At 41.1% G+C, this 17,467-nt stretch overlaps 1 protein-coding gene across 1 annotated transcript in view; it reads left to right on the top strand.

Annotated features, from left to right (window-relative positions):
* Positions 1-2,453: 2,453 nt before the first annotated feature.
* The window catches only part of amot (angiomotin), a 133,023-nt gene continuing 118,009 nt past the window's right edge, over positions 2,454-17,467 (top strand). The window contains exons 1-2 of the mRNA XM_068047318.1: positions 2,454-2,497; positions 13,263-13,313. The gene's annotated coding sequence lies outside the window, so the exon portion shown is untranslated. The remainder of the gene's footprint in view (positions 2,498-13,262; positions 13,314-17,467) is intronic.

Here is a 17,467-nt window from a genome sequence, read left to right as displayed (position 1 = left end):
CACAGAACAAGCCAAAACGCTCTCTCCTGCGACCGCGGGAAGTGTGTTGGAAGTTGTAGTCCGGCCGGGCAGGACGTGGGGAGACAAGAAGGGGAATTCAATCACTAAATGACTACAACTCCCAAGCTGCACTGCGGCCTCTGGCGCAAGCGCAGTAACAAGCGAATGTATCAGGTGAAAGCAACTGATGAGGGTTTGTTTTCTCACCTGGGTTTGGGAACTGTAGTGCAACCGAGCAGAGTACGGAAAGGTATGCGGGATATTTCAAAAGCAATTTTTTTTTTAAAAGGGGAAAATTACTCATAAAACGTGGATTTAGAAATGCAACAGTAACATTTTTTGCAGGGAATTGCATCTGCACTGGCCAGATACCTGGTGACAAAGAACGGACTTAATCGAACAGAGACGGAAAATGATCAGGAACTTGCAATGAATAAAATCGTTCAGATGTATCTGTGTTACAAAAGTATAAATACATGTTAGTGAAATGCATTCTTGTTACCTGTCTAGTTTTCAAATGAATTGTCAAGAAATATCAAAAATTGGACGAAATATGCTTCGACTGCAGCTGAGCTTCCAACTCCATTATCCTCTCTATCACTACTTTGTCTTTAACGTTGCTCGTCTCCGCCTCTATTTCAACCCATCTGGTGCTGAAACCCTCGTCCCGTGCATCCTCCACCCTGTGTGAACTTCAGCTCATCTGAAACTCAGCTGTCTGTCTCCCCTCTTTTTCCTGAGCTAATTTGGCTCCCAGTCTCCCACAACGCCATATTTAGAATTCAAATTATTGTCCAGTTTTTTTGACTTTCAAAATTACCATGCAGCCTCTAAAACGATATGTTCTTTACAAAAATGGATCTGCATCTTTCTTTTACATCTGTGCATGTGTAGACTGGAAGAATGATCCAATATGAGGCGGCACAGTGGCGCAGTGGTTAGCAGCGCAGCCTCACAGCTCCAGCGACCCGGGTTCAATTCTGGGTACTGCCTGTGTGGAGTTTGCAAGTTCTCCCTGTGTCTGCGTGGGTTTCCTCCGGGTGCTCCGGTTTCCTCCCACATGCCAAAAGACTTGCAGGTTGATAGGTTAATTGGCTATTATAAATTGCCCCTAGTATAGGTAGGTGGTAGGGAAATATAGGGACAGGTGGGGATGCGGTAGGAATATGGGATTAGTGTAGGATTAGTATAAATGGGTGGTTGATGGTCGGCACAGACTCGGTGGGCCGAAGGGCCTGTTTCAGTGCTGTATCTCTAAACTAAACTAAACTATGAGGTAATAGGCCTGTTACGTTTGCTTTGGGAAAACCCAGAGTAAAATGTCTGTACTACCAGAAAATGTCATTCTCATTTGTAAATTTGCATTATCTGTAGTCACTCTTGAATACCTTTTTCATGGAGAGAGATCTGGATGTGGGTTACCTTCTGGTTTTCTGTACTGGGCAAGGGAGGGAAACCTGTTTGGATGAAAAACTGTAGTTAATTTGTAAAACAGAATTAGTGAAGCAATCAATACTGCAATGCAGTTGACCCTTGATAAAATTCTGGGATGGATAACTGACTTTATAATGTTTTTAATGGCAACACTAACTGCTATCACCCTTGAAGTGGTTGATGGTCTCTATTCATAGGTTGAAGTATAAGATTGAATACTGAATTCACCAATTAGTATAAAGCACACTCCACTTCTTTCTGTGTACCATATAATTTGCATATTTTGCCTTCTAATATTCATTATTTGAACTGTCCAGAAGGTTCCTCAATGGGCTGGTGGGTAAAAGCCCAGTCTGTTGTAATATCTACCTGATCAGAAGATCCTGGTTTGACTCTGGTCTGTGCTCAGCTACCTGATGTTGGTGCGAAAGTTGCTGGGTCCTAGGCTTCCTTGCAGGGGAACTACCTTCCAGGGTTCCTGCTTCTACTTTGGATCCAGTGACACCTGCTAGAAAGTGCATGCATATATTTGTCAAGTTAGATAGGCTTGGACTTGGATATATTCCACATGTTTGAACAGCCTGCTGATCTTCAAGTTTGGGATTAAGTGATGAAGTATTCCCACTTGTGTGAAAGGCTTGGGGCTGCCTCCAACTGTGCCTTCAGGATAGGAAAGAAGAAAATTTGACACTTTTATTTAACATTCCTCTATCGTGACAGCAATCATGAAATTACACTTGCATTTTAATTTTTATTCGAAAGTGTGTGTATTTATTTACTTTTAGTTCTGGTAGCTGTCAGATCTACGCTGGAATGCAGAGCCTGAAATTAACTAAAGTCCACTATAGAGTCTTCTATAATGGGATTTTCTTTTCTGCTTGTTTTAAAAATAAGTTAAAGTTGATTGTTAAATATGACAGATTTGTTTCATCTTTCAGTGAGTTGAGGAAAGAGGTTGCTTCCTTTGATGGGAGCATACAGTCGCTGATGGAATGGCGTGCCTGTGATGTAGCCAACTGGTTGAATCGATCTGGCTTTCGACAATATGCACAGACATTTTTAGGTACTGGGAAAATTGTATTTTTTGAAACTTTGTATAGTAGTTTTTCTTTAGCTCCTTAAATAGAACAAACCTGCATATCCTTTGGAACAAAATTGCTATGAATTAGGCTATGTCTTTTTGGGAGTCAGTTTCCTGGGAGCCTGCTTCCTAGTTCCTTAAAAATCATGTATTATCAATGGGCCTTTTTAAAAAAAAAAAGCAATTACAACAAATTATGATTGACTTAATATCTTAATTTTTCTCTGCTTTTTGTATTGTTTTGCCAGTCATTTTTTTTTTATTCGTTCATGTGATGTGGGCATCTCTGGCTAGGCCAACATTTATTACCCATCCCTAATTGCCCTTGAGAAGGTAGTAGTGAGCTGCCTTCTTGAACCACTGCAGTCCTTGGAGTGTAGGTACACCCACAGTGCTGTTAGGGATGGCATGATTGAAAGAACTGGCATGGAGGATTGACTGAGCACAGCAATGCACTGAAGATCAATTGACATTTGGCTAAAGTGGTTTGATACTGAAATGCTTCGTCCATGTCTCCGCTATAAAGACGTCTGCAAACGCGACATGAAATCGTGTGACATTGATCACAAGTCGTGGGAGTCAGTTGCCAGCATTCGCCAGAGCTGGCGGGCAGCCATAAAGACAGCGCTAAATTGTGGCGAGTCGAAGAGACTTAGTAGTTGGCAGGAAAAAAGACAGAGGCGCAAGGGGAGAGCCAACTGTGCAACAGCTCCGACAAACAAATTTCTCTGCAGCACCTGTGGAAGAGCCTGTCACTCCAGAATTGGCCTTTATAGCCACTCCAGGCGCTGCTTCACAAACCACTGACCACCTCCAGGCGCGTATCCATTGTCTCTCGAGATAAGGAGGCCCAAAAGAAAGAAAGAAAGAAAGAAATGCAGTGCTTAAGTTGCCTTAGCTATAAGTTACTGTCATGAACTCTGGATCTTGGAACATGATTTTTTTTTTTAAATTGTGATTTTCTAAAAGTTCAAGTTGAGTCTGGAAGGTCAGGTGACCTCACTCCACTCTGCAAAAGGTTGCCAGGACAACAAAGAACGCAAATCAAAGACTGTCTTAAAATAGAGATTACAGTACTAACACCCGAAGGACAATGGATTTTGCTCTCCCAGACTTTTGGGTCGTAAAACAAGGAGTCGGTAATTCAGAAATAGTAGATGTACCATGCAGTTGTTAGCACCTGGGGATAATGGATGGCCTAAGTGGCTTTGTGAAACCAAACTTCTGGACTTTGCATTTTGGAGCAGAACAATAAACTATTGACTTCTGAGTCCAGATAAAGTTAACAGACTTTCTGAAGGCAAGCAGGCTGTAAGAGAAGAAATCAATGGGTGTGGCCTCAAGGCAGGCTGGAAGAAGGGAACTCAGCGGTTGCAGCCTCACAGAGAAGGAAGCAGCAGTGGCAACTTGCGAGAGAGAGGGGGAGAGGATACACCTACTCTCGGAAGCCTGTTACAGTAAAAGGCTGCAAAGACTTGAACCTATTTTGAGAGTTGAAGCTTTAGGAGGAGTAGAAGACCAGGATCACCAGGAAATGCCTTATTCACGGATGTCCAGGTTGCATGTGCTTGGAGAAGTGAGCGAAGGGAACATTGATTTTTGAAATAGTCTGGCAGATCCAACCCATTGCAACTGGGAGGACTATGGGACTTTTAACCATAAAGGATTTTGTCATCAGAGAGGACTGTAGAACGTATAAGTGTGGTATAATGTTTTCACATATTTTTTAATAAGTAAAGAAAATATCTGTAATTTGGGGTATCAGCTACTTACAAAGCATTATTCAGTTAATTGGGGATTTCTTTTAATTATAACAAAAGTCTTAAAACCTGAAATGTTGTGTAGGGGCGGCACAGTGGCGCAGTGGTTAGCACCGCAGCCTCACAGCTCCAGGGACCCGGGTTCGATTCTGGGTACTGCCTGTGTGGAGTTTGCAAGTTCTCCCTGTGTCTGCGTGGGTTTTCCCTGGGTGCTCCAGTTTCCTCCCACAGCCAAAGACTTGCAGGTGATAGGTAAATTGGCCATTGTAAATTGCCCCTAGTGTAGGTAGGTGATAGGAATATGGGATTACTGTAGGGTTAGTATAAATGGGTGGTTGTTGGTCGGCACAGACTCGGTGGGCCGAAGGGCCTGTTTCAGTGCTGTATCTCTAAAAAAAAATCTTGCATTTTTCACGGTGACAATCTCACTGGGGTCATAACAGTTATCTGTAATAATACTTCAACTTCCCTGCATTATAGCCTTAAGCAGAATGATAGTCACAAAAAGCACATTTTTTCAGGTGATGCCTACTTTAAATATTTTGAGACACCGCTATGCAGTTTTGAATTTAGTGTAGTTGAACAAAGACTGCGCAACTCAGATGGAGCAATCTGTTTTCTGTAGCATCTGATCCATTTTGCTGTGTTCGCTTCAGATCAGGACTAAGGCTTGATGCAGTTAAAGCCTTGCTCTTGAGATTTGTAAAATCCTCTCAAGTTGGAATCTTGCAATTGCTTCCTGCGTTCTTTGACTCCTGATGGTATACGTTTCTGTGTGCACCGTTCCATCTCCAGCATCATGTCCAATTTTTTAAGGTTTAATGTCTGCAGGCTATGTGTGTCCACACTGGATAGGAATCGGGAGTGAGGCTTTAATCTTGAACTTGGGACCTTCTTGGCTCAGTGCCATATTGCATGTTGAGTTGTTGGGGTTTGGATTGTGTTTTTGAGTGGTCAACGTCTGACACCAATCCCTTATCTCAGAAAGTATTAATACCTTGTAATGCATTTAAATATTAAGCTTTATTTTCCAGTTAATTATCAGGATTTACTGTTTGCATAATATATATACATTAGGATACAGTTGATAGATTACAATAAAACTACTCTTTGACCAGCAGAGGGTGCTAAAGATTTTGCAAAGCTGCGTCTGATGCTGGTGCATAAATGCTAACAGTCTGTCTGCAAAGGTACTTTGTCATGTCTGAAAACTGGACTTTTTTAAAAAGGATTATCTACCTTTTTGTCCTGGTAGAATTTTGTGGGATCTCCAAATTTGTCTCAACCGCAGAACACAAGGAGTAATAGAAAGAATGAAGCTTTATTCGTATTTCTTCACCGTGCAGGCATTATGTTGAGGCATAATTTATGAAGTCTCATGGGGTCCAGGGTGTACTAGCTAGATGGATAAAGAACTGGCTGGGCAACAGGAGACAGAGAGTAGTAGTGGAAGGGAGTTTCTCAAAATGGAGACATGTGACCAGTGGTGTTCCACAGGGATCCGTGCTGGGACCACTGTTGTTTGTGATATACATAAATGATTTGGAGGAAAGTATAGGTGGTCTGATTAGCAAGTTTGCAGACGACACTAAGATTGGTGGAGTAGCAGATAGTGAAGGGGACTGTCAGAGAATACAGCAGAATATAGATAGATTGGAGAATTGGGCAGAGAAATGGCAGATGGAGTTCAATCAGGGCAAATGCGAGGTGATGCATTTTGGAAGATCCAATTCAAGAGTGAACTATACAGTAAATGGAAAAGTCCTGGGGAAAATTGATGTACAGAGAGATTTGGGTGTTCAGGTCCATTGTTCCGTGAAGGTGGCAACGCAGGTCAATAGAGTGGTCAAGAAGGCATACAGCATGCTTTCCTTCATCGGACGGGGTACTGAGTACAAGAGTTGGCAGGTCATGTTACAGTTGTATAGGACTTTGGTTCGGCCACATTTGGAATACTGTGTACAGTTCTGGTCGCCACATTACCAAAAGGATGTGGATGCTTTGGAGAGGGTGCAGAGGAGGTTCACCAGGATGTTGCCTGGTATGGAGGGCGCTATCTATGAAGAGAGGTTGAGTAGATTAGGATTATTTTCATTAGAAAGACGGAGGTTGAGGGGGGACCTGATTGAGGTGTACAAAATCATGAGAGGTATAGACAGGGTGGATAGCAAGAAGCTTTTTCCCAGAGTGGGGGATTCAATTACAAGGGGACACGAATTCAAAGTGAAAGGGGAAAAGTTTAGGGGGGATATGCGTGGAAAGTTCTTTACACAGAGGGTGGTGGGTGCCTGGAATGCGTTGCCAGCGGAGGTGGTAGACGTGGGCACGATAGCGTCTTTTAAGATGTATCTAGACAGATACATGAATGGGCAGGAAGCAAGGAGATATAGACCCTTAGAAAATAGGCGACATGTTTAGATAGAGGATCTGGATCGGCGCAGGCTTGGAGGGCCGAAGGGCCTGTTCCTGTGCTGTAATTTTCTTTGTTCTTTGTTCCCCATATAGCATACATTTCCGGTGAGCACCACGTGTCCCTCCTTGTCACACTTCGGCTGTTACATTTGAGAAGTCACACCATGAACAATGCTAGTAGGAATAAAACTGCTACAGACTCTAGCTTCTATTTTAGAGTACTGTGAATATGCTTCTGCTGTTTATCTGACTACTGTGAGAAGTCATTAGGAAATTGAATTTCATATATAAAATTTACCTCCATCGTGTCATTAATTTGAATAATAAAATTAATATCTGCATTTAGAAGTTTGATTTCACTTTAAACAGGAGCCACGTCCTCCAATAATCCTCAACAGATAACCCAGGAATCCTTACTAACTGAATGCTAGGTGTTTTCTGGATGAATAAGAAATCATTCAAAAATACTCTCAGTAATGTTATATGTATTGAAAATAAATGCTGAAAGTTGGACTTTGGCTCATGTAGAAACCAGCTGCAATTTAAATGGTGCAATGTGTAGAGTTTCGGGAGCTGCAGATGGTATTGCAGAATTGTCAAGGAGGAAGTCCTACAATATCATAAAATGTTAGAGCACAGAAGGAGGCCATTTGGCCCATTGTGCCTGTACCAGCTCTCTGAAAGAGCTATCCAATTAGTCGCACTCCTTATAGATCAATACAAATGCAGTATAGTAAGAGATGAGGTGCAAGCTGTTTTTATATTGGGTTTATTGCAGTGCCAGGACCATTGGCTCCCCTTGTTCAGTTTGTTTAAAAAAAGGATCTTTCTGGCCATCAGCCTTAGTGAATCTGGCACGTTTACAGTGGGGTTGCCGTTGGCTGCGTGAAACTAACATCAGGAGCTGGCATTCCTAGTAACCCACTAAACCCAATATAACAGCAGTTTTTGTTTGCCTGTTCTTACAGTACTGTCAGTAATTAAGAGACAAGGAGCCCAGTGCAGTATTAAACAGTGGGTTGACCTTGGCACTTATTGAATGTGCAGTACTAAAACAACCTTATGGAAATTCCAGGAAATATGATTGATTTGTTTGCTTAACAGGAGTTTCAAAACTTGTTGACTAGTCTTTAGGTTAATCACTTTCAAATTCTGTTATGTGAACATCTGTCACTTTTGCCAAACCCTTCCCAACTGATGGGAGTGGCAGGCACGATAATTTTTTAAAAAATGTTTATGCTATCAACAATGTTGTGGATTCCAGGAAAACGCCTATGTGAATTTATACCCAAAAAATTGATATTGGGCATACTAGTGCTGAAAGTGGCATAGACTCCATCACTGGGGAGAGGAGAGACGATGAATCCTATTCTTCTCCCAAAATTCTTTGAGAATATGCTAAAACCCCTGGCCCCTCAAATGAAAGCAGAATTGGCTAATGCTCCTGTTTTATGCAACCTACTGATGCCAAATTACTGGAACAACATGGCTCAGCAATTGCAAGCCCATGAACTATATTTTCTGCCTAACCATGGCAATTACACAACAAATCTAGCTCTGTGTTCCCACCCACAGCTCTCTATACCTGATTGTGAACTGATTGGTAGTGCGAAGTTGCTGGAGAGTAAGAGAATGTAATCCCTTTTAGATTTTTTGCAATGTGTAAGGCAATTTCAATTCAACGTCCAGGTATCTAATTTAAACAAAAAAAATCTGCCCTCTTCTCCTGAAGACATTAAATTATGCTGTGGCATAGTTTCAGGAGTGAGGGCTAGCATTTGATTAAAAATGGTCATTCTTTCCCACGATCCTACATGGTGAATGCCAACAGGCTATTAAACTGTTTAGGATATCTTCCCCATGTGCAGTTTCTGGTGGAGGAAATGTCACTGGAGAAAGATCATGAGCAGAAACAAAGGCCCAGATTTTGCTGCCAAAGCAACAGTGAATTTAATGAGGCTCACTGTTATTAATGGCTAAGTTGTCCAGCAAGTTGTGGCGAGGAAAAAAATACCCTGTGTTGCAGATTGCCTCAAATTGCAGGACGATTTGAACCACTCCACCGTTGGACGCGTGCAAATGGCAATTTGCTCTCAACCACCCTGTGAGCAACCTGAAATTGCTGCACCTTTTTAAATGTGATTTATGTTCCTGCAACGCCATGCAACTTCTCCAGTCCTATCTTTTCCTTTGTCTCATAATCCAATATTTCTTCCCCTCCCTCCCCGCTTTGACTTTCTGCATCTGATTTGACCCTTACTCGCCCTCCTTGTCTATTTCTTTCTCAATCCTTAAATATCATTGTTTAAGGAGATAGACTATTGGTCTCATTGTTCACCAAGATCCCAGATGTCCCGTTGCCTGTGCCCTTTTCAGCTGCACTTCTGGTAACTTGCATGGCGGACATTTCCCTTCACCTTTCAGCTCAAAAAGAGTCTAACTAATGGGGCATGCCGTGCAATGACCCACTCCAGAAAAATCTGGGCCATAGTTTTTTTTTTCCCTCTACACCTTCCCTAGTCTAGGGCTACAGTGGCCATTTTTTCATCACAGTCCCAGCTGAAATCACGATGGATGGTCCCACTGGGAATTTTCTTGGATTGCATAGCTCAGAAAGAGCTCTCTAAATTTTCCTGCATGCTTGAATTTTGCTTGAAAAACTTCATATTAAAGTGAGAGATGTTGACTTGATATTTACAGGGATGGTGCGGGGTAAAAGCCGTCGGGGGTCTGCAAATGAAACCTGACCCGAGCCCGACAGAACCACATCCAACCCGGCCCGAGTTCTTTCATTTTTTCCCGCGCCCGACCTGACCATCAGTTAACCTAGCTTCCGTTTTTCACTTTGTTGCTTATCTGCACAAAAGCTTGAAAAAACTATAAGCAAACAACCTTTCAAGTCCAAAAAGTACATTAACGTTGGAGCCATGTACCAGACATGGTGATAGTGTGTCCAGTTGGACCTGAGCCCGAATGCCGGACCCAGAAGAGCGATCCGAACCCGCCACATCTTTCGTGCGGGGAAGCCAAACACAGTGAAAAGGCCTGGCAAAATGATGAGTTTTTGGATCCATTTCCCACCTGGCAGCTGGCCAAATTGATAGCCTGGCCAGTGGCTGGAAGAAAGATTCAGCAGGAGGGGGCCCCTTTTTTTTGGTTCCCAAAAATATACCTTATTCATAAAAATCTGTTTTAAAAAAAAAAATACAAAACAGTTCAAAACAGCACCAAGCTGACATTTCAGAAAGTGCAAAGGAAATCAGTTTTCTTCAATACGGGAGTGAGTTGCCTCACAACCCTTCCATTCCATTTTTACATGCCATGTACATTTTACAGCAAACCCATATCTAGTGTGTACAGCCCGAGGGGTTTCCCATGGGTCCAGCCCCTCAGTTCACTTTGGCGGGAGGACCTTACACAGTGGTCTTTCCCCATTGAGCCTTTGCAGCTGCTGCTCCTCAGCATGTAGTCCTGGACCTTGGAATGTGCCAGTTTGCAACACTCGGTTGTGGACAACTGGAAGACTCGCCCCACCTGGGAACCATTGGGGACGGTCCCTGGCAATCAGAGTGGGCGGCATAGGTCAGCCATCTTGGCAGGGGGTGGGAGAGAAGCTGTGAGTGACAGGAGGGAGGCCAAAGGCTTCCCTGAGGGCCTGGGGTGAATACTCAGTCTCTTGGCCCACAAGAGGGTGCTGGAAAAAGCACTTAACCTTGGGGAGCCGGCATCTCCTTCATCCTGCCAGCTTCCCGTCGCCTGGAAAACATGCAGAGCAGCAATGAATTTTAAATTGTGCTCACAATTGCACTGCGGGAACCCCATTGAAATATATTTATTGTGTTTCATCTCTCCACGGCAGGACTCACGGAAGCCACGATATCCACTGCCGCATAAAACAAAAAGGCAGTGCACATGTGCGCAATGTCTTGGGGATGCCGTATTTAAGGCGTAAAGCCCCGATCCTCTCCGGTCTGTTGTGGGGTGCAGGGTGTTAATATTGCCACCCTTGAACTATAAGAGCATTCCCATAAAATTTAACTCTGTTTAAACCAGCCTTTTTGGTTACCTTTTAATGCGATTTCTTTTTTAGGTGATGGAGCGGCCTAAGGCTCTCCCTGGGCTTGTTTCTGTCACATTAAGTTTGAAACATGATCCTGATTTGGAGAAGGCCTAGCTCCCAGCAATAAATCTCTTCAGCTGCTGCTCCGTCTCACTGTGCAGATGCTGGATTTGTTGCTACAGCAAACGCTTTTATCCTGATTAATCTCAACAAGTGCCTTTTGGAAAGAGTCAGGCAGAATCAGTTCCATAATAAACCTTCCATATTGTCACTTCAAAACACAGTTAATTATTATGTTTTAAAAAATGAAATGCAGTTTCACAATACCTGAAAAATACAAGGATTCTAAGTCCTGAATGTTACGGCTAAACTGATAGCTTATGTGAATACAATTCAGATCCAAACATGCAGTTTCAGTACATGAATTTCTTTCACATTATACTGTATCCTGATTTCAAGGCTCAAAACACCAAAAACTGTCACTTTAATACACAGGCTTATTTTGCTTTATCATTAGTATGTTAAGGAATTTCTAATGTTTATTGTTTTTTCCAAATGAGAGGATGAACTTATTGTGTGGTAAATGCATTATGACCTTGGAGAGACTCATGAAAGGTATTATGCATTGAATTCATCAACTTGGATAATGGCAGTGTTTGTGTGCAAGTAATTTACAGAAGTCCTTATCCAAACAAATTACTGTAACTTGATAAAAGATTCAATACATTTTAATTGTTGAATTTTGGTTCCTGCTTTTTAATTGGGACAAACCAAATCTAAGCTAATCAAATTGTTGCATTTTTCAGCTCCTGTAGTGACAATTTCATTTAGTTGTAATGTGTAGACCCATTCTTAATAGGTACAGATCCCTAGTGACGAAAGTGCATGTAGCGGGGAATGCTGGTTTCAGTTTCCTGGCTGCCTTTGGTTGCACCATTTCTGATTTGCCTCTATGCTCACTGTGGCGTGTTCTAATCCAGTTTCCAGCCAATTTTGGCATAAGCGCATCACTGGAAGTTTAGAGTGTACAACGGTCTAATTCATGCTATTTGTCACCAACATTGCTGTTGGGGAAAAAAATCCCAGCCAATATAAATGCAGTATGAGGGATTTTCTCTGTAGATTACACTGACATCTGGAAAAAATAAATTTAGAATTTTTTTTTTGTTTTGAACTTTAGGCTGGTTATTGCAATTTTGTTCCGCAGACACAATGACAGCATTTATAACTTGCCAGTTCCACTTTATGCTCTGAATACTGTGTACATCACACCTCTTTATAATCCAGCATCAGTTATCACACTCAGTCCTGCTTAATAATCTGTTTCAAAACAAAATACCAGCAGAAGAAATTTAATGTAGAGGAGTGTGAAGTGATACATTTTGATAGGAAGAATGAAGGGAGGCAATACAAACTAAAGGATACAATTCTAAAGGGGATGCAGGAACGGAGAGATCTGGGGGTATATATGTACAAATCATTGAAGGTGTCCGGGCAGATTGAGAAAGTGTTTAAAAAGGCATATGAGATCCTGGGCTTTAAAAAAAGAGGCATAGAGCAAAAAAGCAAGTAAAACACTGATTCAGCCTCAGTTGGAGTATTGTGTCCAATTCTGGGCACCATGGCTTTCAAAAGCGAATTGGATAAGCACCTGAAGAGAGAAAATTTGCAGGGGTGAGGGAAAGGGCGGGGGAGTGGGACTAGCCGAGTTGCTCTTGCAGAGAGCTGGCACGGACATGAAAAGCCGAAAGCTCTCCTCCTGTGCTATAACCATTCTATGATGCTATAAATAAAGTTGCCTAAATTTGATACTTTATTCATTCTTATATGTCTGATACTTAGAATGGAAGTTAAACCATGGGGATTCCTTTTCAAAAATTGAACTGTTGCAGAGAATTAGAATACAGTTAGCATTCTTATCTGTTTCTCTGTTAACTTCATTTTGATTTTATCCGCAGTAATTACTGATGATATTCGAGGACCAGTTTGTATAAGTTAAAACCACATGTGGAGAGAGAACTGAATTAACATAGAATTGAAATGATAATTGAAGCATTCTGGGTTAATGTATTTGCTGATATTCAAGAAGGAAAGTACACGGAGGTTACTATCAATTAAAAAAAAGTATCACTTCCTGACCTTTTGGGTATTGTAGGAAGGAAGTGGTAGCATGTTGAAATGGGAGACCTAACATAGTGATGTCTATGAGGAGGACTAAAATGAAGTGTATTTACATTAGAGGACTGCAGCCACTGGCAGATGCCTAGTTTTGTCTTTTCTTGGTGTAACTGATTTTTACCTATTTCATTTCATTTCCTTTCCCCTTGGTACCAGGCTCTGTCACGTCTTGCAGCAGTAGACCTGTAATGTGATCAGCACTTACTGTCTGAAAAGTATTATTTAAAAAAAAAGTAATTAGAGAAAAACAGGCTGAAATTTTAAGAAGCATTTTTCTCTTTTTGAAAAGGGTTTGGATTGTGAAACAGTCTTAATCATTTTGATATTCTGTTTTCAGAAAATGCTGTAGATGGACAAAGGCTTGTTGAATTGGACGATGCCCTTTTAGGTAAGAGAGGATTCATGTGAATGTGTGATAATCAGAGTACTTGGCCCCATTCTTATTTGCTAGAACTATAAGATGGTAGTACATCAGTTTCAGACTCTGCAAGGGAATCTGAGAAGTGCACAACACTGAAAAAAGCACTGGCCATTTTTTTTTTCTATTTTCTATTTTTACCTCTCCTGTTCTACAGGCACCGACCCATGCTAACATAGATACGGTTCTGTAAATGCACTCTGGTACTTTTTATCCAATTGGTTGTTGTTAATGCATAAAGAAGTGTGACTGTGGTAGAGTGACATCACCGATCTTGTCCTTCCCTTATTTTGATATAAACTACTTTCTGACAGTAAAACAGGAACACTGGCTGTTTTATTTTTGTTTTTGCTTTCCTCCTTGTTGGTCCAAAGATGCTGAGGCCAATTTAGCACCCGACCACTATGCCTGACTGATATCAGCTGACTCAGAACACAATGAAAATAAAATAAAATAAATGGTATTGCACCAAAGATCTTTTTGGTCTGTATGACTCCATTTTACACTGAGGCCTTCCTTATTGGCCCACTTGAAGCATTGGAGGGCTCCATATGAAATGCTTTTAACACTGACTATTGGATACTATCCTCCAGCTCAATGCATTTTGTTACAGCTATTTGGACCAATGTTGAGCACTCAGTTATTTGAGTTTGGAGGTATCAGCACCAGTTGTGGCTTTGTGCTCTTCTTTCAATGGAAAGGAGGGATAGATGTTCTGCTTCTTGCTTGATCCTCCTTTTGAGAGTGAGTGAGTGACAGTCAATCTGGTCATAGGTTATTGTTGATGCCACTTTGTAATTGGGCTATGAGAGTGGCCTGCAGTGACTCAACTCAGTTTCTTTCCTCATTCATGTGGGAAAAGAGGTGCTTGATTTCAGCTCTACATCATCCTGAAATGTTATGACTCATTGCATTATATAATTTCACTTTTTTTTGCAGAACTCGTGTATGGGGAAGCTAAACCATTTTTGAATAATCAAGTGTGATTATAAGATTTAATCCACTAGATACATTCAAATACAATCACTCATGAAACAAATGACTTGAACCCTGCAAAAGTGTATCCACGTTGAATGCAGTCTCAAAAATGTTTTGTTTTTAAGAAATATTCAGGCTTTCCAACTTTTCTGGGCTTTCCCATCAGTATATGTATCCATTCTGCTCACTGCTGACCTGTGTGTATTATGATTACCCAGTTTTCTTGCACTATACTTAGGTGTGTGACAGGTGGACTGTATGACTACATTGTGACATTCGACCAGGGGTATACTAGTGAGTAAGAGTAGACAACTCCATCTCAGCTTGCAGATTAAGCATGTTATTACCACAGTGTGAGCCATAAGGATGTCTGATGAGTGATCACAGTGAAAGTCAATGGCATTGGTGAGTACAGGAGTGTAGTGGTTATTTTACTGGATGAGTAATCATGCGGCCTGGACTACTAATCTAAAGACTGTGGGCTGAAATCCTACCATGACAGTTTGAGGATTTGAATTCAGTTTTTTTTTAAAGTCTGGAAATAAAATACTGCCATCAGTAAAAGTGACCACGAAACTGTCAGATTGCCATAAAAACCCAACTGGTTCACAAATTCCTTGTGGAAAGGAATCCTGTTGCTTTTACTCGGTATGGCCTATGTGTGACTCCCTATGTACAACCCTTAACTGCTCTTGACATGGCCTAACAAGCCACTTACTTGTATCAGACTGCTACAAGGTTCAAGGAGAAGGGCCACTGACACCTTTTCAGAACAACTAGGAATGGGTGATAAATGTTGGCCTGGTCAGCATTGACTACATCCTAAAACAAAATTAAAAACAAGTAATGCTGCGGTTGTAACTGTATAAACTGGAATATCTGGAAACTTACCAACTAACCTTCATGGGCAAGTTTTGTTGGGTCATCTATTTTCATACAGTAATTCAGTGAAGTGCCAGTTAGGAATTCTTCAGGGAATTCTGGTGACAAACTGCTCAAAGCTTGTTCTCAGTATTTATATAATCTGAAACCTCTATGTATTGCTGCCATTGTTGTCTGAATGGAAATGAACTGCGTAAATTGTTCAGCTTTCACATATAGGCCAGCAATATGATTTGTTTTGTAATGCATTTTCCCAGCCAACAGGGCAGGGGGCCTACCTGCCAGAAGTAACTTCTTTCTTCTATGTATGCAGCAGGTTGTGAACATGTAGTTATTTCTGTGTTGCCACTGGTGCCAGCACCAGGAGCCAAGGCACACAAAAACCTCTGTCTGATGCTGTTGTGTATAATATAAACTGTCAACACTAGAAGTTATTCTTACGAATTCTCAGGCTTTTTGCTTGACCTTTCAAAGGCATGCATTGCAGGGTGTTGTGGAAATACAGAAATACCTTCACAACTTGGGCAGATAAATAAAATCACCTGTCTTTGTAGAATTGAAAGTCAAATGAGTCGGCAAGGGAGCGGCCCTAGCTGGAAGGCTAAATATTACATCAGGCTGTTTTTTTTTCCCAGACAAATCGGAATGCGTCTGCTTCTGTGGCAAGTGATGGTGAAACCAGAATTAATGTGACTAGATTTGGTAATCCTGGGTATTTATCCAAGGACTAGGAAAACCAGCCTTAGTATACATTGGGAAGATCGATTTTTAAAATTTCAGTTGGAATAATTTCTGGGTCTTCCTAATTCCTCTGGAAAAAAAGACTTGCATTTATATAGCATTTTTCATGACCTCTGGATGTCTCAAAGCTCTTTACAGCCAATTAAGTACTTTAAGTGCAGTTGCTGTTGTAATGTAGGAAACTCTGCCCATGCTGCAGATATTTGAGCCCAGTCAGGTAACCTGCTGGCTATCGATATTGGAGATGAGAATGGCCTAAGTCTGTTTTTTTTAGAACTAGCTTTACCCTATGAAATACAATCAGCCACACAACATCCCCTGCGCAGGTCTTTTTTTTAAATGTAGAGAATATTGTATCCTTATTACAAAATATTCCTCTAGATCTTAATGCATCATGGAGGTCTTTGGTCAACTGAAGATACTGGTTCCCTTCTGGTTTGAGTTTACTTGTGCACCAACAGTCTCTTTATGTTCTGAATTGCTAAAATATTGTCATAGATTGACCCGATTAAATCTGTCTTTGCTCTTCAGTCTTCTAAATGGTTAAAAATGCCTGTGTTTAGCGAATCAATTCTCTTTCTCCCACCATGAAAATGGATGATGGGTTGAGGTCGAATTATGAGAATCCAAAATGTAATTTTAGAGCAGAGAAATGTAAAGATTAGATTGAATTTGACTTCTTGATTCTAAGTCAAAAGTGGAACAGAGACAGTTTGGGCAGAAAATAGTGTTCCAGCATTTTTATTAATTAAAATCATTTTCATTTTGTTTCAGATTTAGATTGATATTGCACTAATAAAGCCATTCCTGACATTTTGAGCAGTTTTATTAATATAGTGTTTGATTCAGTGAGCTAAAAAGTTATTGAAACCACCATCCCTGGGAGATGATCATTGCCAGAGACCTGCTGACAACCTGAGAATTAATATTCTTTCAGGCTTAATATCAATACAATCTATATTGCTCAAAACATCTGCTTCTCCATGTACCTATTGGGTCTATTAGCAGTGTTGGCAGGGTTCCAGATTGCAGAACTTATCTGCTGCTTTTAAATTTGGTTCAATGAAAACCAAAGACGATTACAGATGTGTCTAAAGCATTGCTTTGGGCTTCTAGGAAAGTGGATTTGAGTCCACAAACAGATCTGCCATGATCTTATAGAATGGCAGGGCAGGCTTGAAGGGTCGAATGGCCTACTCCTGCTCCTAGTTTGTATGTAACGTTCTAATTGAGCGATGAATGTGTATCAACTAAGCTATGGATGACACCTGGTTGAGGCTTTTGCTATCTGGCCCATGCCAAATAATGTTCCAAGACTATTTTGCTGCTGATTGGAACAAGTCAAATAGAAGAAAATAATTTGAAGAATCACGCAACTTTTCATAAAACTAATTTTTTAACATGTATTTAAATTAAGTAACTTTCCTTCTGTTCAATGACTTATGCAATTTTTTTCCTGTTGTGCTGACTCTGCCTGATTGCATTGAAATTATCTAAAATAACCTGCTATAACCTTAATAGAT

The sequence above is a fragment of the Heterodontus francisci genome, chromosome 15 (genome assembly GCF_036365525.1).
Source record: "Heterodontus francisci isolate sHetFra1 chromosome 15, sHetFra1.hap1, whole genome shotgun sequence".
NCBI classification, from domain to species: domain Eukaryota; kingdom Metazoa; phylum Chordata; class Chondrichthyes; order Heterodontiformes; family Heterodontidae; genus Heterodontus; species Heterodontus francisci.
Note: the sequence above shows the minus strand (reverse complement) of the source record. Positions and strands in the feature narration are given on the sequence as shown.